Source organism: Kogia breviceps (assembly GCF_026419965.1).
Source record: "Kogia breviceps isolate mKogBre1 chromosome 20 unlocalized genomic scaffold, mKogBre1 haplotype 1 SUPER_20_unloc_2, whole genome shotgun sequence".
In the NCBI taxonomy this organism is placed as follows: Eukaryota; Metazoa; Chordata; class Mammalia; order Artiodactyla; family Physeteridae; genus Kogia; species Kogia breviceps.
Window position 1 is genome coordinate 140,001 of NW_026711568.1, and position 22,500 is coordinate 162,500.

A 22,500-nucleotide genomic window follows, 5' to 3' on the forward strand; every position below is an offset into this window, starting at 1 on the left:
GTCGCCAACACCGTGGCCACTGCACGCGCGGGAGGGGCAGCGGCTGGGGGGTCCGGTACCCCAAGGCTCCCTCTCGGATCGCTAGAGAAGGTTTCCTCACCGAGGGGGCGTCGTCCCCCCAACCCATCGTCTCCCCTTCGGGCCCGCCCACGGAGGCGCTCCACGAGCCGCCAAAGTCCACGACTGGGCGGGGTTTGGGAGAGGGGTCTGCGGTATGGGTAAGCACGAGGCCCAGAGGAGCATTCGCGGCCACAGCCGGGGGCACAACCTCCGCCGCCCCCAGGCCCGTCCATCGGGGGCCCCGAGAGGAGGGAGCACGCCCGAGAGGGGCGGAAAGACCCCCTTCTCTCACAGGCCCCGGCCCAACGCGCTCGCCACCCACGCCCGCGTGCGACCCCCTCCCCCCCGACCGCCACAAACACACACACACGTGGGGGGGGAGGGTGGGCACACGCGGACGCTCGCCTGGCCCGAGTCAGTCCCCCCGTGCCACAGCAACACCGTGGGAGGACGACCGCGACGAGGCGGCCCCTGTTTCCCCCAACCGAGGGAGGGAAAACAGAGGCACGCCTCCCTTACCGTCTCGACCCCCCCAAGAGAGCCACTCACGGGACGCACCACCGCGGCGGCGGGGACCCCGAGGAGCACGCTGGGAGAAGGGAACGACACCACCGCTCGGCCTCGGGCACCTGAGGGACGACCTGGAGCGCTCCAGGGGCACCACAGAGGATCGAACGAGGCACGCTCACGCACCGGCAGGGGCGCGCGGCGCAGCGGCGGGACGGCACCCCCCCACCAACGCGGGGAGGACCGCCCACGGGGGCAACACGCCGAGGAGGCGAAGCGAGAGCGTCTGCTGCGTCCGAGGACCACGGCCCCGCCACCCACGCCGTGAGGCAGGGGGCGGGAGGCCGAAGGTCAGGGCCGGGGACCACCACCCCTGCCCTTCCCCACACCCCTCGACAGGCCGGGAGAGCGTGAGGAGAGAGGCGGGGAGGCCCGCGGACAGAACGAGAAGAGCGGTCCCGTTCGCCAAGAACGTCCGTCCCTCGTCTGGCGCGACCTTAAGGCCCGGCCCAGGAGAGCGCGACATCACCACATCGATCAGTCATGCCAGAGAGCCAGGGACCACCAGGCCCCGAAGGGGAGGGGCACGCACAGCGAGGACCATCACCAGAGGAGCCTGCTTCGGCCTCACCGGCGGCACCCCAAACCCCCTCTTTCTTTTTTTTTTTTTTTTCTCCTCTCAGGCAAAAGTGGCCGACGACCCCGCGAGTGAGGAGAACGCCTGACACGTGGCACGGAGCCTGCGGGGTGGGGTCGTCGTCTCAGCCACCACCGGGTGCCTGCGGCGGGGAGGGGAGTCACACGGGGTAGAAGACCCAACGCCCCGCCGCCCTCGGGTGAGCCAGAGACCGGAGGCGGCACCGCGGGTCGGGTCAGCCGGACGCACACACGAGAGCCGGCGCGCAGGCCCAGGCGGGCGGCTCAAGTGGCGAGGGTCGGCTCGGCCACCAGACGGCGATCCAAAGCCCAGGACCCTGCGCGCGTCCAGACTCCCAAAGTCCTCAGCGACAGACGCCAGAGAAGACCGTGTCAGCACCTATCTGGTGGCAAAAAAGGCCCATTTCGGGCGAAAAAAATCACGGCGCCCGGCAGCGGGGCCCACGCACGCGTCGCAGGGGGGGTCCCCGGGACCTCGGTCCGGCCGCCTGTCCCCAACACTTCCCCATCCACACCAGCCCCGGAGCTCTCGGGGCCATCTGGTCGACCCGAGGAGCTTGGGGGGAGTGGGGGGGGGGGGTGGGGGGGAGGGGGGGGGCGGGCCAAGCGGGGCGGGCAAACGTGGGAGAGGGCCGCGAGCCGGGTCGCCCTCCCCGGTTCACCCGCACGGGCAGGTACCGGTCCCTCCGAGTCTCCGGGCCAAGACTTGGTGAAAGGAAAAGAAATATCTCACTCGGCCGTCTCCGACGAGCGGGCCCCACGGGGGACCGCGCCCGGGCCCGGGCCGCCCTATCCGGGCCACCCAGGACGGCTCGGGCGGGCCGGTCCCCACCCCCACCCCGGCCGGGACTCGCGGCGGGTGGAGGAGAGGGGGCGGGGGAGGGAGGGTGAGAAAAAACTCAAAGTCCGCCGACCAGGACCCCCCGTGGGCACGCTGAAGGGCCGGGTGCGCCCTCCCCGGCCACCCGCGCGAGCAAGGCCCGGTCCGTCCACGTCCACGGACCCAGGGGCACTTGGAAACATTTTGCCCCGGGAGGCGCCTCCCAGGCGACCAGAGCCCACGAGGGAGGGACCGCACCCGGGCCCGGGCCCGGGCCGGTCTCTCCGGGTCACCCCTCGCGGCCCAGGCCGGTCCCCACCTCCCGAGTCCGACTCGGCCAAACATCGGTGAGAAAGAATCCGACCACCGGGAGGGGCCCCACGCGCGCCCGCCACCGAGCCCGTCGCGCCCGCCACCGGCCTAACCTAAACGCACGGGCCCGGGCCGGTCCCCCACCTTCCGGAGCGGGGCGCTGTGGGGACCGCGGAAGAGAGGAAGGGAGGGTGGGGGGGGTCGGGGAATGAACGCTCCAAAGGGTGAGCCAGGAGAAAGCCCGACCGACCGCCCATCCGCAGGCGCTCCGGAGGGCGCGGAAGACCCTCTCCCTTCCCACCGCGGCGGCCCGGCCCAGGTCGTGTCGGGTGGCCGGGTCGGTCCCCGCGGCCGGAGGGGAGCGGACGGATGCTGGTCGACCGGGCCAGGCGGTCCCCCAGAGCGGCTCGAGAGCGCGGCGACGGTCACACCCTCATAGACCTGCACGCCCAATCTCAAGCGACAGCAGGAGGCGCCCACGCCTGGGCGCCACCGGGACAGTGGCCACCAGCGTCGCCTGGCTGCCGGAACTCTGCCTCGGGCCCGGCGGCCGACTCACAGCCCTCACGAAGGTCGCCGAAGCTCCAGAGACAAGGGACAATATAAAAGCGGCCGCCAGGTGGCTCCCGACAACCGGCTCCAACGTCCCCGGGCCGGATCCCTGTCGCCGGCCGGCCACCGAGGACGCGGCGGCAGCGCCGGGCCGCCCAAACGCCCGAGCTCAGCCCGGGACGAGGCGGCGGGCGTCTGGCGCGGCGGCCCCGTGTCGTCCATCTCGGAGCTAGCTCCCCGGTCGGCACGACACGACACGGTGCGACCCGGGCAGCAGACGGGGGTGGGGGGGTGGGGGGCGGGGGAAGCCGGGGAGATGTCGCCGGGAGGCTGTCTCGGAGGAGACGCGCTCCCCAACGCGATTCCTGGGCGGGGGGGAAATCCCGCGGAGACGCCGGCGGGGCCCGGGGCGCCCGGCACGGGTTGCCCAGAGGGGCACGAGCAAGATCCCCGGCTGCCCGGACGGGGGGGAGGGAGGGAGGGAGGGAGGGAGGGAGGGAGGGAGGGAGGGAGGGAGGGAGGGAAGGAGGGAGGGACGGATGGAGGGACGGAGGGACGGAGGGACGGATGTAAGGACGGAGGGACGGACGGAGGGAGGGAGGGAGGGAGAGAGAGAGGGACGGAAGTCGGGGACTGGCAAACCGAAACCAGGCAAGCGCTCAGGGAACAACGCAGGAATTCGTCCAAAGACAACACATGGGTGCTGCGAGGGTGGGGAAAATGCACTTGCGGTCACGAGAACATGGATTTCATAACGGACTGACCACGATCCATCACGGGCCGGGCGGGGGTGGGGGGGGTGGGGGCGGGTGAGGCGGGGGTTGGGGGAATGCGGGCGGCTGGTGGGGAGGGGGCGAGGGTGGAGTCAATAGCCATCCACTAAAGAAACTGAGTTCCGGTACGTCGACACAAGGCAACACTCTGAGTGCGAGTGTGTGTGAGCGTGTGTGTGCGTGTGCGTGCGTGCGTGTGTGTGTGGAGTGCGGTGAGTACTGACAGCGAACCGTAGTCCCACCGGGACCACACCAAACCATACCAACCAAGAAGTCAAGCTGTAGAACTTCTCTGGCCTTTAAAACAAAGAGAAAAGCGTGCACGTATCGCATACGTACACACATTACGTACGCTTGTGGCATACGTATACGTGGACGTGGACGTATAAAGGCCTAGGACAAGCCCAAGCACATCCCGTCAGGGGAGCCTATCCAAAACAGACCAAGACCTCACACAATTCAGCCTCCAGAAAACAAGCGACCCAGTGAGAAAAGTGGGCAGGAGGCCAGAACAGAACATTTTCATTAGAGAAAAAAAAGAAGAAGAGAAAAAAAGAAAAAAAGAAAAAAGAAAGAAAGAAAGAACACAACTTTCTTAGTAAAAACCAAACAAACAAAACACAACAACAAAACAAACAGAAATAAAACAGAAAACCTCTTTTAGTGAAAGAATTCAACGGGGCAACGAAAAAAGCGCACACACGCATCTCTCTGGACGAAGATATTCGGACAGGCACAGGATCTGGAGTTGCGACAGCAAGTTCGTACAAGCAGAAAAAGTGCCTCCTTCCTCCCGATCCAACACGTATTTTTCAAGCTGAGAGAGACCACCACCACCGTGGCACGCCGGAGGGAGGACTCAGAGATGTCACCCGGCGGGTGAGAGAACGGCTCTCCGACAAAAGACAGCAGTATGGAAAACAGAAAGGAAGTCCCTCAAAACACTGCACAGAAAACTACCATGCGACCCAGCAACTCCACTAAGTGCCCACGGAGGGGGTAAAGACGACATGTACACGTCTATCTGTACCAACACCTGTAACGATGGAGAGATAGGTACGGACGCACTGTTAGCGCTCTCTGTGCCCGTACGTCTATATCTATGAGAGAAGGACCGGGTGGGGGGTGGGGGGTGGGGGGTGGGGGTGCGGAGAGAGAAGTGAGACAAAGAGTGGACAGTCACGTGAGTGCAGTAGGTAAGGAAGATTAAGACGACAAACAAACTCCCAACAGTGGTCCTGTAAGTCAACCATCAAGATTTCGATATCATGATGTCATCAAGCACCAACCCTTCTGAAGGGACACAGCGACACACAGGGCTCACTTGGCAGGGCAGTTCAGGACCCTAAAATGACCGTGAAAGGTGAAGCTCGAAAAAGCAATCTTGTTCATCCACGGGGGGAAAATACCGTTCTCCCACGACATTCAAAAATCCTATCAGGGGGCTTCCCTGGTGGCGCAGTGGTTGAGAGTCCGCCTGCCGATGCAGGGGACACGGGTTCGTGCCCTGGTCCGGGAAGATCCCACATGCCGCGGAGCGGCTGGGCCCGTGAGCCATGGCCGCTGGGCCTGCGCGTCCGGAGCCTGTGCTCCGCAATGGGAGAGGCCACAACAGTGAGAGGCCCGCGTACCACAAAAAAAAAAAAAAAAAAAAAAAAAAAAAAAAAAAAAAAAAAAAAAATCCTATCAAAACATTTTAAAACTCTCTTACTCGCTCACCATTTAAAAGGTAGAGAAATAAAAAGAGAGCCAAAGTACGATTTATTGAGTGGTGGACCGTCACAGAAAGCATGCCATGAAAGCCTCCGATTCATTTTGGAAGGTCCTAGGAACAGCAATCTTCAACATTGCTCTCCTGCCTGCCTTCTTGGCGTGGTATCTTTTCTACATCTGGATAAGCAGTCCTAGGTTTTGTGTGTTTGCTTGTTATTCCCCTAACTGAAGATCAGCCTCCAACACGATAACCCTTTGTGCCCTCTGGGTCCTGAACTCTCTTCTCTGGAAGTGCTTTTCTGAATGGGAACGGTTTCACCAACGTCATCGCCTGGAGACATCTTCAGCCTGTCCTCCCCCCACCCGCACCCCCGCCCGCCCCCCACCCTCTTCCTCCTCCTCCTCCTCCTCCTCCTCCTCCTCCTCCTCCTCCTCCTCCTCCTCCCCTTCCTCCTCCTCCTTTTTTTTCTTTGTTTTCTTCAGCTCTCCTTGCGCTGGTCTCTCACACGGTGGCAGCGTTGTCCTAGGCATGCCCAGGTGTCTCCTAACCCCATCCAAGTGATGACTCCCAGCGTCATCATTTTGGGTTTCTTAGCCGCACTTTCGTCGTTCCCGGGCAATTCTTTCTTTTTATTTTCCATGGACGGGGGAGACCAGACCGGGGCGGGGGGCAACACAACGACACACTGCGTGTGACCTGGGAAACAGACACATACACGCCAGGCAATCACCGACAGGCTCTGAAAGAGGATCGGTCCCCGGACACGGGGCACGCACGTTTGTTATCGGTGGAGTCACCGCAGACCGAACGGGAAGCAGCAGACTTTGAACTTGACGCAGCTACCGTTCATCCATCGCGGAAACTGACATTTGAAACACGTAGTTAGGCTCTTGGTGCGATTTCACCTAGTCATTGACATGTGTGCACAGTGGAACCATGGAAAGTGAGACAACCCCCCCACCCCACTTCTACCAAAGGTCGCCAAATGAAGACTCTCGTTTGTTTACAAACCAAATTTCCTATCCTTAAATTTGGTGGGAGCTTTCCCTAAGGATTGCACGGGAAGGTGACTTCCTCAAGCGTTGGAGTAGTTTTCCTTAGAACTAGAGAATTAGAATTCTGCTGAATGATGAACACACACCTCGCTTAAGTTTCTGCTAGGAAATCCACGCACCATGTGGATCGAACGAAAAGCAAAATGATTTTTTAACAAGGTCTTCTCTCCACTTCAGACGAATTTTACAGGGCGGGGAGGGGGGAGGCTAGGCTTCTCTGTTTTTCATTTAAGGTCCTCTGAAACGTCAGTAAGTGTTCGTGATCCTACTCACGTGTACTCTTGTCCTCCATCCAATCGTCAGTCATCTGGCAGAAGGAGAGCCTGCCTCATCCACGGCAAACAACATTCCGACACTCAATGAGAAAATACATTTCTGGTGCTTTCGCCAAAAAATGCAAAGCCCCTTATTTAAGCTAATGGAATTTAAAAGAAATCCCTAGTACCTAGGAACAGAACAAAGTGAAAGAAACACAACGCACAGACTTGGGGGATAGAAAGAAAGAAAGAAAAAGAAAGAAAGAAAGAAAGAAAGAAAGAAAGAAAGAAAGAAAGAAAGAAAGAAAGAAAGAAAGAAAGAAAGAAAGAAAGAAAGAAAGAAAGAAAGAAAGAAAGAAAGAAAGAAAGAGGAGAGAGAGAGAGAGAGAGAGAGAGAGAGGAAGGAGAGGAGAGGAGAGGAGACAAGAGGAGAGGAGAGGAGAGGGAGGGAGGGAGGGACGAAGGAAGGAAGGAAGGAAGGAAGGAAGGAAGGAAGGAAGGAAGGAAGGAAGGAAGAAAGGAAGGAAGGAAGAAAGAAAAGATCTCTCAACCTAAAAGTTTTTGTGACAAACGGACAATCTATGATTTGGTAGGTTAAAAAATATTTTTGGAACGTAAAGTTCTTTGAGACACGAATGGAGAAGAAAACAAGAAAAGGACAATCAGAATTCGGAACCCTCAGAAACCTGAATCGGTCATGAACAGGAACTAGGAAGCCAGGGTGAACGGCGTCTGTGACACCAGTGATTCTGGACTGGCAAAGGGATGATTCCATTTCACCAGCATACATTTTCACACAGTGTCACTTTTTAAAAATGTTTTCTTTTCCCCAGAGTGATGCCAGAGGTGTGGACTCATACATCGAAACATCTTTAGTCTTTCTGTAATAAGGAGACAGAAGTAGGTCCACTGAGACTTGTCGAGCCATGAACGAACGTTTCCATAGGTTATCTTTGGAAAGGATCCAGACATTCCACGAATTCCCCATCATTCCACTTATGCCAACTCTGAAGTTTCTAAAGTGACCCAAAAGGTCTGGGCGAGACTGTTTTTAAGTAGACATACCACAAAACATAACGCTTCTTAAGGAGTTCCTGCACCTAGAGCTATCGACATCACTTGTTCGAGATCCCATGACGACGAGATGGCCCGTGAACACTTCCTGAGACTTCAGACGATGATGTCAGCCATCATCCCCAAGTTCTTTTTCTTGCCGACGAATCTGGTTCACTCCCGTGAACTTACTGGATTTGGGGTCGACGTAGATAGAAGGAAAGGATGACCTCGAACGCTGATCACGCTAAAGACATGCCTAGTTTCATAAAACCCATACCTTGACCTTGGCTATTCTCGGCTGAAGGGTTCAGCCTAGATCACCACCTGAACTTGCCTAAAACCTTTGGGTCCCTTCCCTTTCTAGTGGACTGAATTCCGGAGTGCTCCCTTCTAAGCCATTCAAGAGAGCTCTCTCACAAGTTCATTGCGGCACTCGGATCCCTACGCAGAAACAGGCCAGCTCTAGAAGGGAGCTACAGACATACAGTACCTGTTACCAGGCCCTTTCCAGATTCTGGCACAGCAGTACCAGAAAAATGAAGGTCGTTTCCACAAGGCTTCTAAGGCTAGCACGGCAAAACTTTTTTTTTTTTTTTTTTTTTTTTTTTTTTTTTTTTTTTTTTTTAATTAAAAGAGATAGCTTGTACACAAGGGAGAAGGCGGTGGGTGGGGTGGGGGTGAGAGGCAGCCCCACCCCCCCCACCCCCCGAGTTGCTTGGATCACGAAAGGGAGAGTTTGTCTCGGGATCACTGATCATTTCCAGAAATCCTCCAAATTCTTGGATCATCAGCAGCTGGTTCCACGGTGGCTACCTGTGGGGAATACCAAGTGCTTCCACGAGGGGAAAGAAGCGCATGAGAATGTTCGGCAAGAAAGCACAGGAACAGATAAGGGTTCAATGTACAGCTGAGCTTCTCGTCTTGGGACAACTAGGTATAGTCGTGGGTGGGTGTCCACAGAGGAAAAGTTCATCTTCTTTTACTCCCGCGAGCCTCGTGTGTGTGTGTGTGTGTGTGTGTGTGTGTGTGTGTGTGTGTGTGTGTCTGTGTCTGTGTCTGTGTCTGTGTGTCTGTGTGTGTGTCTGTGTGTGTCTGAGACTCAGGCCCCCAGGGCTGATCTGCTCATGCAATTCCATTTCCCCTCCCCCTCCCCCTCCCCCTCCCCCTCTTCCTCCTCCTCCTCCTCCTTCTATGTACTTCTTTCTGTCGAGGAGATGATTTCCAACTCAAATGCAGACCAAAAGATTTCTAGGTTCCCAAACTTCAGGGTTCCATGGATCAGGGTGTCCAAAATCTGCACAGCGCCTTCAATAACGGCCCTCTTTCTCAGTGCACACAAGTCAACCCCAGACCAAGGCACCCTAAGGGCAAAAACCCTCCAGGATTTCTCCCACCAGACCCCGAACATCAGCACACACACCCTCCCCCAGTTTCTATTTCGTATCGTGTGGGCTCAGGCAGACAACAAACACGTCCATCGTTCGATCATCTTCCTTTGGCGTGTTTCGTGAACGTTGCACCGGCCGAAGAAACCTAAGTGTGCAAAAGCTCATCCCCGTGTAAAAGGCTTTGGCTTCTCAGCGAAGGGGTCGAGCCAAGGGACCTAGGCCCCTCTGTCCACTTTTCACTGGGTTCACTGGCCTCACTGTTGTCCCAAGCGATGGCCGGTCAGATCTCTCACGGTCATTCTTCTTTTGGCCTTCTGGTTTTAGAGAGGGTTTTCAACTGGGGTAAAAAGGGCAGGCTTGTGTGGGGCCCTTTCATGGTGGGGAGGGGGTGGGGGGGGCCCCGTAGAGGTCCCTCCGATTCACCCAATCTCAGGCAGTGCCCTATTCAAAACGTTTGTTTCCGGGCTTCCCCGGTGGTGCAGTGGTTGAGAATCCGCCTGCCAATGCAGGGGCCACGGGTTCGTGCCCCGGTCCGGGAAGACCCCACATGTCGCGGAGCGGCTAGGCCCATGAGCCACGGCCACTGAGCCTGCGCATCCGGAGCCTGTGCTCCGCAACGGGAGAGGCCACGACAGTGAGAGGCCCGCGTACCACAAAAAAAAAAAAAAAAAAAAAAAAAAGAAAAGAAAAGAAAAGAAAACAGAAAACGTTTGTTTCCGTCCCACCAAGAGCCCACCTTTGGAGAGATTCCCTGCCTTACACGTCCTCTCCGCTCCTCCTATTCATCCACCGTGATCCACCACCACCACCACCACCACCACCACCACCACCACCCCGCCGGCCGACCTGATCTGTTCACCCTGAAGCTGGCAAGCAGTAAGGGTGCTCGTGAAGCGAGGATCCGTTGGGATTGGCCAAGATGGCAAAGTGGCGGCGGGGGCGGCGGCGGCGGTGGGGCGGGGGGGGGGTATGTGGAGGGGACTCGGAAAGTACGAGGTTACAGCTAACAGCTGCTGCTGGCAGATAGGTCTTTGAAACAGGCTGGTGGCGCCCTGGACTTTGATACCGTCCATTCTGACCATTCCTGTTCTCCGTGAGAAGGGTGTTGGGCCCAGGATCGGCCACCCCAAAACGGGCCTCCGTGGCACATTGACGATTTTGAGCGAAGGGGGACTCCAGAAGCAGCCACGTTTGTCCGAGGGACACTGGGATTCTCCTCTGTGTCTCCCTGAAAGCGAGACATCCATCTCTCGGCTGAAAGGTGCACTCCCTGCCTCCGGAGGTAGGAGGCCGCCGCCGCGATCGGCAAATTAGGGCATTCGGGCCCGAGAAACCTTCGGAGACAAACACTGCGGACCACCGCAAACCCGAGCTCTGTTTAGCTTCTTCCTTCGCTCGCTCGTTCGCTCACGGCACACCCCAAAACCTAAGTCTCTCGGTCCGGTTCCCTGTCTGTCTCACCCATGTACCGTTCGTTCCTCGGTCTGAGCAGGAGAGACGCCGCCCGCTTCAGCCACTTCTCAGCCCTCGAATGAAAGGAAAGGTCACCCCGCTCCCCCCACACACCTTCGTCTCTCCGCGCCTTGGGCCCATGTTACTTTATTTTTATTTTTATTTTTTTGCATTACACGGGCCTCTCACTCTTGTGGCCTCTCCCGTCGCGGAGCACAGGCTCCGGACACGCAGGCTCAGCGGCCACGGCTCACGGGCCTAGCTGCTCCACGGCACGTGGGATCCTCCCGGACCGGGGCACAAACCTGTGTCCCCTGCATCGGCAGGCGGACTCTCGACCACTTTGCCACCAGGGAAGCCCATCGGGCCCATTTTAGAATGAGTCCAGCCACAGGAACTCAAGAGGGGTAGAGGGGGAGATCTCCCCCTCCCCCAAACAGGAAGGCACCTGGAACCCCGTTCCCACCGGCCACCCGGCTCCACTTTGGGTGCGTGAATCCTAGTTTGCCTCCTCCGGATCTTTAAATGATCTTCCACGTGTTATAACAGACTCACAAGGAGAGAAGCTTACGCATGTATTTCTTCTGAGTTTCATGCGACACGGGGAGCCCTCCTAAGAAAACAAAGAAAGACCCAGAGAAGCGTCCGAACCTAACATCTCTTCTGTTGGATCTGAGCAAAGAGAGGCAATCTGAAAAAGCAACTATACTCTGGCGGGGGTGCGGAGTGTGTGTGTGTGGGGGGGGGGGGGGGGGGGTGTGAGTGGGGGTGGGTGAGGGGGGGGTGGGTGGGTGGGGGGCGCGGGCGATGCCAAAGGAGGATGAGAACTCTTAGAAATTCTTAGGCATAGAAAATTAAGACGGATCCGGGCCCGCGCCTCTCCTTTTCTCGTGCGTTGGGAAGATCATTTGGCTCTCGCCGGCTGGGATGTCATCTCCCCACGAACCATCAGGCGAGCTGTGGGGCGGAAAGAGGGAGAGCAGGGTTCAGAAGAACGTGGAGAAGATGGACGCTAGATGCCCAGAGTCCACGTCCCCCGCCCCCCCCCCCCCCCCCCCGGGAGCAAGGATCTCTTCTTCGTGGGCACACGATCTTCCACCACGACCTCCGGACCGTGGTGCCAAGTCACGCCCATGCGAAGACAGGGCTCACCCAGGGATATGGGCTTGTGCCACAGAAAGGGAGACAGCAGGGAAGTCACCGAGCTTAAGGTATCTGACTCTCGTCGGGTCCTCGACAGGCGGAGGGACACATCTTTCCGACACGGTCGGGGCCGGCTTAGAGAACCGCTGCCGACGACCGCACCGCGAAGGAAGATGTCTCTGCGGTCTCGACAGAAGATCCAGTAGGTTTCCCAAGTGGCGGAGCTAGGAATCGATCGGCCAGGCAGGCGTGTCCAATCTTCAACTTTGGGAAGACACGCGGACTTTTACCCCCCCTTTTCGGCGGGGAGCCTGTAGAAGATCAGGCCGGGAGGAAGGACACAGTCTGTCAGTCGTTGCACGTGATGTTAACGTCCAGGCCAGGAGGAGCCATGCCAGGACTGACTCCACAAAAGGGAGAAGGTGACCAGTTGCCTTTTGAGGACCATGGCTCTCTACGCGGCACGGAAACCAAGGGAGCAGGGGCCAGGGTAGAGGCCGGCAGGGTCGTCAGAGGCCCAGCCAGGACAGAGACCGGTGAGGTGCGAGCCTGAACGAAGGCAGTAGAGGGGAGAGGGAGAGAGGGGATGGAGCAGGACCTATTTCGGTCCCGGAATCGGCAGAACCTGGTATCCCGGCGTGAGTCTTTAGAAACACCGTCCAACTCCACTCCACGGGCAAAATACAAGGTAGAGGGCGGAGCTTTCTGCACCCAGGATCCTCCCGAGACCCAGGCGAGAAGGGCCCTTCCCACGGATGGGCTCCACATCCCACCAGGGTCGGTCGGTCGGTCGGTCGGTCGGCAGGTCACCAAGACACAAAGAAGCACATTCTTTCTTTCGAGAAGCTCTGTCCCCAGGACCTGGCACTCAGCACACTGGTGATCTGCCAACCAGAACCCTTAAACACCTCCTCAGGTTCCAGGGGAAGGCTTTGCTCACCTCTTTTCGGCCCTACCTCTGTCCTCAAAACTAAAGGTAAAAGAACACACGAACACACACACACACACACACACACACACACACACACACACCAAAGGTAATGGAGTCCGAATACCACGAAGGCTCTCAGGTTGTGCTAGGGCCGTTGCCCAACAGCACTGTGAAGTGTGTGTCTGTGGGGGGGCGGTGGGGGTGATGTGTGTGGGTGTGTGGGGGTGTGGGTGTGTGTGTGGGTGTGTGTGTGTGTGCGTGTGCGTGTGACTCATAGGTGGATATTTTCCATAGGTGTGCACTATGGCACTGCAGGATCTGTGGTCGGTTGCTGAGTCCCCGGAGGTGGAAGCGCAGATACAGGGCCCTGAGTGTGAAGTTATCCATGGACGCTCACAGCGCGTGGGGTCGGGGTCGGCAGCCGTAACCCTCCATGTTGGTGGTTCAACGGTCAACTCTACTTTATAGATCAGAGAGGATAACGTCACGCGTTCACTGTTAATAACTTTTCCAAATAGTCTTTATCTTTTCAAAAGGAAGACATCATTTAATCCATTTCACAAGATGATACTGGGAACCTACTGCCCCAGCACGTGAATTATCCCTACAGAACACAAGATCCCTGAGAAGGAAGAGCCCTGAGCACTGAGATACCATGAAGGTAGGCTTTTAGATGATATTCTCTGCTTCTGCAGCTCGAGGTAAAACATGGGATGACTGGCTCTACCTATCCCATTCCAGTCTGTCCAACGCGAGCCCCCATGGCACGTCTCACCAGTGGTCGGTCCACGATAACTCCATCCATAGGAATTCTTGGCAGTTTTATGTTCAGGATCATTTCTTTTCCTGCCATTGATTGAAAACTCCCTGGACCCTGTTAGCAGCTACAGATTCAATGAGTCCAGTACTTCATAGGTTTTGTCATGTATTTAGAAGGGGAATCACCATCAAGTTGCTGAAATGAGGACTAAGTGTCTTTCAGATATGGAGATGGAAATAAATGGTGCTCTGCAGGGTGTGCGATGACAGGCACCCAGGATTCCTTCACCCAGCCCTCCCTTTGCTCCCTCATAGGTTCCTGGGAAATCCAAACACACACACACGCGCACACACACACACACACACACACACACACACACACACACACACGGGGGGGGGGGGAGAGAGAGAGAGAGAGAGAGAGAGAGAGAGAGAGAGAGAGAGAGAGAGAGAGAGAGCTCTGGGTGTGCTATTTGCTCTCCATGATTTCACGTGCCTTTTGGGCATGGCTGACAGAGATAGATGGACATGAAGCAGCAGGACAGCAAGCTGGCATCTCGGCCGGCCTACAGAAGTTTCCCAAGTGAAATATCAACAGCAGGGCAGGGACGCCCACGTGACGTGGGAGAGAAGGGGGGTGGGGGGGGCGGCCCGCTGACCGACGTCGGTTCAGGTTTCCCGTCCCCCTCCGGCCGAGAACCTGCCTTCCGCTTCCTGCCCTCAAGTATGTGAGAGGAGCGTGTTTCTTTCCAATAAATACCGACACATCATTTCAGTCTGTTTGTGTGTTTGTTTTTGCTTGTTCTTTTTCTGGACGAGGCCAAAGAGCCCTTCCAGTGGAGGTGTGTGTACAAAGGAGGATCTGACAGAATGGGAGGGTGCGGGTCAGTCCATGTGCGAAGAAATCCAGAGAATCTGTCATAGCTGAGACTCGGGCCTTTTGCAGAAATAGGCCAAGAGAGTTCGGATTTGATGATTCACTGCCACATAGTCATCACAGCAGTTTCCTGGAAGGGATTGTGTTACAGGAGGCGGCGTGGCCCTCAGCCCTCAGGCCTCAACCCGGCAGGCAGGCAGGCAGGCAGGCAGGCAGGCAGGCAGGCAGGCAGCGGCTATTGTCTGTTGGTCCCGCCCCCACCCCCACCCCCACCCCCGTTCCTTCTCCAGAGCTCCTTCCTAAGTCCCCTTGGACTGACCTTTGCCAGGAGCGGGGGAGGGGAGGTCCGGACGATTCATTCCGCAGGGCCTCGTTCAATCGCTCGATTCAAATGCAGAAAGCTCTCCGGTCAGGTCGGAGCCTTTGACTTTGCCTCGAGCTTCTCTTTAATGAATGGCTTTTTCTCTTTTCTTTCCCCAATTTCGCCACCCTCAGGCTGCCCCCTCCAAACTGCAGGGAGGGAAGGAGGGAGAGAGGAGGTGACGGGAGGAGGACGTGTGAGAAACAGGCCTTTTCTCCAGGCAAAAGGTGTCCCCTCCTTTTCCTGACCCTGGAAACCCCACTACACCATTTGAGAATCATGGACATGTGTGGAAGCAGATGTCTTCACTTGAGATCTTCCTCCGCAGGAGGACAGAAAGGAGGGCCAGTGTGTCCCTCTTGTGCTGGCCGGTTCTTGTCACTTGAATTCAAAATAATCAATAGAGCATGGAGGCACATTTTGGGGCGGCCTACTCTGGGAGCTCAACAGTTCCCTCCTCTGAAAGTTCCTTGGAACATATTAAAGCTGAGCTGGTGACTCGTGTGTGTGTGTGTGTGTGTGTGTGTGTGTGTGTGTGTGTGTGTGTGTGTGTGAAGGAGATTTCTAGATGTCAGGGTCGAAGTAACTTTAGAAGTTTGAAATACCTCTGATGATGTCGTCGGGTGTTTGGTTCAAATTTCGGAGTGGCTCTCACAGAAACAGGCACGAGGATTCTTTCCATAGGAGCCGTTGTGGCCGTTTCTCTAAGGTTTTCATCAAGTTCTCTAGCTTCCGTCTGCAGGGCTTCAGGCAAAAGGCCGTTTTAGGCCTCAGTGATGCCAAGCCAAAAGGGTGGGAGAAAATGGCCAACATTCATGGAGAGAGTCGTAGCCAGAGATTGAAGGGAACTCACAAAACTTCGGGATGCAGTCCCGTTTTCAGGTTAAGAACAACACCCTAAGGGAAACGAGTAGCACCAGAATTTCATATCCAGAAGTGTGTATCCCTGTCTCATGGAAACATAATTTTGGCCTCCAGGTAACGTATGCAAATAGCTGTATCGCCAAGGAAATAAGAAGCCTCACTGAGAGTTTCTGAATTAAGGAAGGTAAGGAGAAAAAGATCAGTGATTCCATCCTGCTGACAGAGGTATAAGTTACCAAATGGATATCCATCTTTAAAAATAAAAAAAGAAACTTGGGTTTTCCTTGTTTGTTTCTGTTTCCCTTGTATGTGGAAAACAAAAGATTTAACCATCAGTCCTAATCCCACTCCCTCTCTTTTTTTTTTTTCCAGATTTTTTTTAAAAATATTTGAAATATAATTCATTTACAATGTCGTGTTAGTTTCAGGTATACGGCACAGTGATTCAGTTCTCTCTCTCTCTCCCTCCCTCCCTCTCTCATATATGTATATATATATATATATGTATGTATGTATATATATATATATATATATATATATATATATAGAGAGAGAGAGAGAGAGAGAGAGAGAGAGAGAGAGGAGAGAGAGACACGGAGACGGAGACAGAGAGACAGAGAGACAGAGATTTTTATAAATCTCTATCTATCTATCTATCTATCTATCTATCTATCTATCTATCTATCTATATCTACACATATATATTTTAGCGGCTTCCCCGGTGGCGCAGTGGTTGAGAGTCCGCCTGCCGATGCAGGGGACACGGGTTCGTGCCCCGGTCCGGGAAAATCCCACATGCCGCGGAGCAGCTAGGCCCGTGAGCCTGTGCGTCCGGAGCCTGTGCTCCACAACGGGAGAGGCCACAACAGTGAGAGACCCGCATACCGCAATATAAATAAATGAATGAATGGATGAATAAATAAATAAATAAATAATTTTGAAAAGATTCTTTTTCAGATTCTTTTCTCTCATAGGTTATTACAAAGTATTGAGTAGAGTATCCTGTGCTCTATAGTAGGAGATGCTTGTTGATTCCCTATTTTATGTACAGTAATGTGTATATGTTCATCCCACCCAACCCCCTAAGTATCCCCCGCTTCCCCAGTCAGTCCCATTTTACACAAGTAGTCATACACATCCTCCTCCTCCTCCTCCTCCTCCTCCTCCTCCTCCTCCTCCTCCTCCTCCTCCTCCTCAGGTCACTCAACCCCATGGAAGTCATTCTTGCTCTTCTTGGAGTCCAGTTTTTCCATCGGTTCTGCCGGCCCTGCCTGATGATTGAGCGTGACTGGACGAGTGCCGGTTCCAAAAAAGTTTTCAAGAGCTTCTGTGAAGAATTGTAGGATTTGCCCAGTGAAAGGGGTGCCTCGATCTGATCACCCGGAAGCCTGTGGAAGGCAGACCCCAGGCGGCAAGCACATTTCGTTTCTTTAACAGTCTCTGTGCCACGGTGAGGACATCAGGCTTGCGGTGAGGGAAGACCTCAACCCACACGGAAAACATAGCCACGGTCACAAGAATGTTTGGATGACCCCTACGAAGTGGCAGTGGAGGGCTTCCCCGGTGGCGCAGTGGTTGAGGATCCGCCCGCCGATGCAGGGGACACGGGTTCGTGCCCCGGTCCGGGAAGATCCCACACGCCGCGTGGCGGCCGGGCCCGTGAGCCATGGCCGCGGAGCCTGTGCTCCGCCACGGGAGAGGCCACAACAGTGAGAGGCCCGCATCCCACAAAAATAAATAAATAAATAAGTGGCAGTGGAATGAAGTCCAGTGGCTGGGGGTCCGAGGATCCAGAGAGAGGAGGTTTTCTTTCCAGAGAGAAAAACGTTCCCCCCCACCCCCACCCCCACCCCCCAGGGTTACAAGCACGAGAGGTCAGACGTCGCCGTTCCCGTTGCCGGTAGACCGTAGAAAATCTTCCTGCCCACGTCTATTGACAATCGGACTCCTCTTCAAGACACCGTGGGATGGGCGGGTGAAGGAATGCAAGGGGAGGGGCAGGGGGGAGGTTGGCCAGGGAGCAACCGGCTGGGCCGCCGTCTCGTCTCGTCTCGTCTCGTCTCGTCTCATCTCGTCTCGTCTCGTCTCGTCTCCCGTCTGCCATAGCCCCGACCGGATGCTGAAAGGACAGAATGGACTTGCTCCACCCACGTGTGCCCCGCCACCCCCACCATCTTTCAACGGGCTGTTGTTGCCGCCTCGGCGTGAAAGTCGGTTAGAACATCTCCGTGATACTGGGTACAGTCCCTTTCGTGTGAGCCTCCATTTTGACGACGACAGACAGCCCTTTATGCCAGGGCAGAGAAGACTTCCGGGAAGAAAGATCCCATCATTTCTGGAACCGTTAGAACACATCGGTGTACAGACACAAGCCAAAGAAGACTTCACGTCGTTCCTTCCTCTTTGGACAACGCTTCCCGTGTCATCGAACCTCCCCAAGAAACTTAGTCAGTTTCATCTCTCTCATTTCTCAGGAGAGAGAACACATTTTTTGAGCTACTTGGAGGGCCCTCTCCTCCTGGATCCTATCTCTAAGTCCAAAGGACTTCATCGGTCCTTCAATTTGGGGGCAAGTGTGTCCAAAATATCCAAAAGATCGTAAGGCACTTCATCAGATGATAGGTCACCGTGAAACAGTGCTTCCTTAGGCATGTCACCAGCATCCCAAGGAAAGACTTGCTAGGCAGAGAGAGAAGCTTCTTTTTCAGTTCTGAGCCAGACCTGGTTCTTTGACTATCGAGAGGACGAAGTCGATGTGAGTCCTCCGAGACCTGATAAAGGCAGCCTAGAAAATAAGTGATGACTTTTGACAAAGACATAAGCTTTTCTCTCTCTCTCTCTCTCTCTCTCTCTCTCTCTCTCTCTCTCTCTCTCTCTCTCTCTCTCTCTCTCTCTTTCTTCCTTCTTTCCTTCCTTCCGTCCTTCCTTCCTTCCTTCCTTCCTTCCTTCCGTCCTTCCGTCCTTCCTTTCTTTTCCTTCCTTCCTTCCTTTCTTTCTTTCTTTCTTTCTTTCTTTCTTTCTTTCTTTCTTTCTTTCTTTCTTTCTTTCTTTCTTTCTTTCTTTCTTTCCCTCCTTAAAGATAAAGGAAAAGATCCTTTCCTAATCTAATCTAATCTCTCATGATGGACAGAGCAGACCGATAGAAGAAAAACCCAAACCCTAAACCCAAACCTGGTCCTTTGAACAGAGAGAGGCAACTAAATCTTAATTTGGCACTGGTTTCAATGTTGATGTGAAAAGTCATTTCTGTCTTTGTATCCATCCTCATCCAGTCCTGACCACAGATCTGATTCCTTTCGAAAGCCTCTTTTCTTCACACGCCTTTTCCAATCGTCTGTGCCCATTTTTAGCTTTTCCCTTGATTTCTTTCTTTCCCATTGAGAAATGACTACCTTTAGGACTAAAACCTCTCGCTCCTTCCCCCAAACCTCATCTCCATACTTCCTAATTTGCCTCCACCCGCGCGCCCCCCCACCCCCCCACCCCCCGGAAAAAAAAAAAAAAAAAAAAAAAAGTCCTCTTCCTCCCATGAGGATGGCGACATCAGGTTCAGGTCCTTAAAGAAGGACCACACACGTTCCTTCTTTACAATGCTTCGTCCTTGGACACTGTCTTTTTTCTTTTCTTTCTTTTTTTTTTTTTTTTTCCTTCAGTGAAAGTAAGGAAGCCAACCGCAGTGAGCAGCGTGAACATGGAATACTGTGTAGAAGTCAAGGCTCCTACCTAGTACAGTCTTTCCCTAAAGCACAAGATCTAGCTAGGCGTGGAACCGAACATGCTCAGTCTCTCCTCCGTAAAAGGTCCAAAGAAGGGAGACCCTCAGACTTGTGGAGCCATGAACGTTTCAGTATTTTATCTTATGTGGCGATGATGTAGACACTCGCTGAGATTTCACCCTGTCATGGCACTTAGCCAAGCTGTAAGCCCAGAGATGACCAGAGATGCTGGAAAATCTTGAAGTCGGCCTACAGAAAACAAGCACTGGGGGGAAAGTTCCCCTTAAACATTCTTATCTCGTCCACACCTATGTCCTCTGTTTGTCATGAGCAATCCTACTTAGATGATTCGTGAACATTTCAGGAGACATGAAAGCAGTTCAGTTCAGTTCAGTTCGTCGTGATCCCTACACCTCCCGCCCGCCCCCCTCCCCTTTCACGTGAGAGATTTTCTTCCCGATTTCAGAGGGGAGAAGTAAAGGAGAGTCAGAGCGTCCCTCTCGCGGTGTGGTGTTGTCACTCTAATTCCAAAACATCCGTACGCCACGGAGGCACATTTGGGGGCGTCCTACTCAGGGCCCCAAGACTTTCAGAGTCAAACCTAAGGAGGATGTAAATGTACTTCACGCCACCGAACCCGAACCGGTGAGGTGAACCCGGTGGCTTCCTAGGAGATGACGTGTCATCGGCCCACCAGTTTAAAACACAGAACCAAACACCCTCTCCCCGACGACTCGGAGCAAGTGAGTCCGTGGGTGTGTCGGAGAGGGTCCTCTGCTCCAGCTGGGTCCATAAGCACTGCACACGAGAGTAGGTAGGTAGGTGTTCACGGTGCCCTTGGGAAGGAAAGGCGGGGAGAATTTTATTTCGAAAAGCTTATCTCCTCACAGCATTGACACTACGAACGATGATGCAACTTCATCGGGGGGTGGGCGGGGGCGGTGAAGGAAGGCCAGGGAGCCCGGCCACATAGAAGAGCCACGGAGAGCGTCTGTGACCGCAAGGATGTCCACGTACCGGTGACTCCTCTCAGTTGGGGCGGGGAAGGGGGGCGCGAGATTCCCGTGTGTACGTCCGCATCGATCAGTCGTGGGAGAGGGAGGAAAAACGATGTTCCCTCCACGATCCTTCTGAGTTGTCGCCTGAGAAGTTCCTGTCCCCAAGAGACAGCTCGAGAAGAGAGCAACCCACGGCCGGGGGACGCGTGCACTGTGCCCCCCCCCCCCACCACCACCACCACCACCACACACACACACGCACACACACACGCAGGAGAAGCCCAAGCCAGAATTCACTGACTCGAAACGAAACGGCGGGCTCTGAGCTTGAGCTTGAGCTTGAGCTTGAGCTTCTGGAGGAGGAAGATTTTGGTCCTCCTTTCAGGTCAGGAAGAAGAGGGAGGGAGAGGCGGGGAGGCAGAGCGGCAGAGCGTCCCGGTAGCCCACCCGTCGCGTCCGAAGCGCCTGAAATTCCAACTCACGTGTGTGCCAAAGCGGTCCATCTCGGGGTGCCCCATCCCGGTTCCCTCCCCGCACGGAGAGCAATGTTCCGTCCCGATTCACTGAAAAGCTCCCAAAGGGCCTTGGTGTGAGTCAGTGGACCTAGGCCCATCCTGCCTCCTCTTCAAATCATTTCTATCCATACAGAAGAAAAGACACCATCGCCACCCGCCACGGCCCGCCAGAGGCAACGCGGCTATCCCCTTCAGCAGCGCAGCTATCCCCGGGGAAGGGGGATTCCGTAGCATGCGAACATCAGTCCAACATCGCTTCCGGCTTCCTGACTTCTCGTGGAAAATGAGGATGCCACATGACCGACCGGGGATGGGGGGGGGGAGTGGGGATGGGTGAGGGAGAGGGAGAGAGAAAGAGAGGAAGGGAGAAAGGGAGGGGAGGAAGGCGGGCAGGGGGAGAGAGACGAGAGAGAGAGAGAGAGAGAGAGAGAGAGAGAGAGAGAGAGAGAGAGGGGGGGGGGGGGAGGGAGGAGGGAGGAGGGAGGGAGGGAGGGAGGAGTGGGGGTGGGGGGGGGAGGGAGGGAGGAGGGAGGAGGGAGGGAGGAGGGAGGAGGGAGGGGGAGGGAGAGGGAGGGAGGGAGGGAGGGAGGGAGGGAGGGAGGGAGGGAGGGAGAGAGAAAGAGAGAAAGAGAGGAGGGGGGCAGGAAAGAGAGAAAGAGTGGGAGGAAGAGCAGGGGTGGGGGGCTGGGAGAGCCAGAGAAGGAGAGAGAGAAAGACAGAGAGCGAGTGACAGAGACAGAGACAGATAGAGGCCGAGAGCCAGCGACTGGGAGCCAGGTAAAGGACACTGTGCTTGGGTATCTTCTGAGTGTTTGCACGTGTTTTCTGAGCTGTGGAGATCAAATCAGTGCCATGAGAAGAAGGGAGTCTGCCAGCCCCACCCAGCGCTGCGGAGGAAGAGACGAGGTGGTTGGCCCTTCCCCCCCACCCCCCACCGCCGTTCGGGAACCTCTCTTTCTACCTCTTTGCACACTCCATTCATTCTGAGAACATCGTTGGCATAGTCCTTTCCATCTGGAAAATGATACGCCCTTGCCAAGAGACCCAGGTTCTGGAACCTCCGATGGATCTTTCAAGTCCATCCAGTCAGATGAATGGTAGCATTCCTAAAAACCATGGATGAGGGCTAACGTGGCTAGGGGCTTCCCTGGCGGTCTAGTGGTTAAGTGTCCATCCTTCCACTGCACGGAATCGAATGAATGAACGAATGAACGATTTTAAAAGCCTCATTAAAAAAAAAAGAGGGGGGGGGGGACACAAAAACGTAGAGGGGCTACCATCCCCCGCCCCCCTGGCCTCTGGCCCACGATCTAGCATCCCGTAACCTCCCCCCACTCTAAGGAACACCTCCGTCATTCACAAATGAGCCCCGCCCGCCCAGGCCGGCCCGGCCATCTGGTCGACCTCTCTGGACTGTCTACAAAACGACCGACCGGCAGGTGGCGCCCGACGACCGGCAGTCGAGGGAGCGGGCCGCACCGGGATCGGGAGCGGCAGGGCGGCGGGGACACGATGACGAACCCGATCCTCCTGGTGCGCGTTTCTCCGCTCAGTGACGGCCGCGGACGGGACACCGGGGACACCGGGGACACCGGGGACACCGGGGACACGGGGACACCGGGGACACGGGGACACCGGGGACACCGGGGACACGGGGACACCGGGGACACCGGGGACACCGGGGACACGGGGACACCGGGGACACCGGGGACACCGGGGACACGGGGACACCG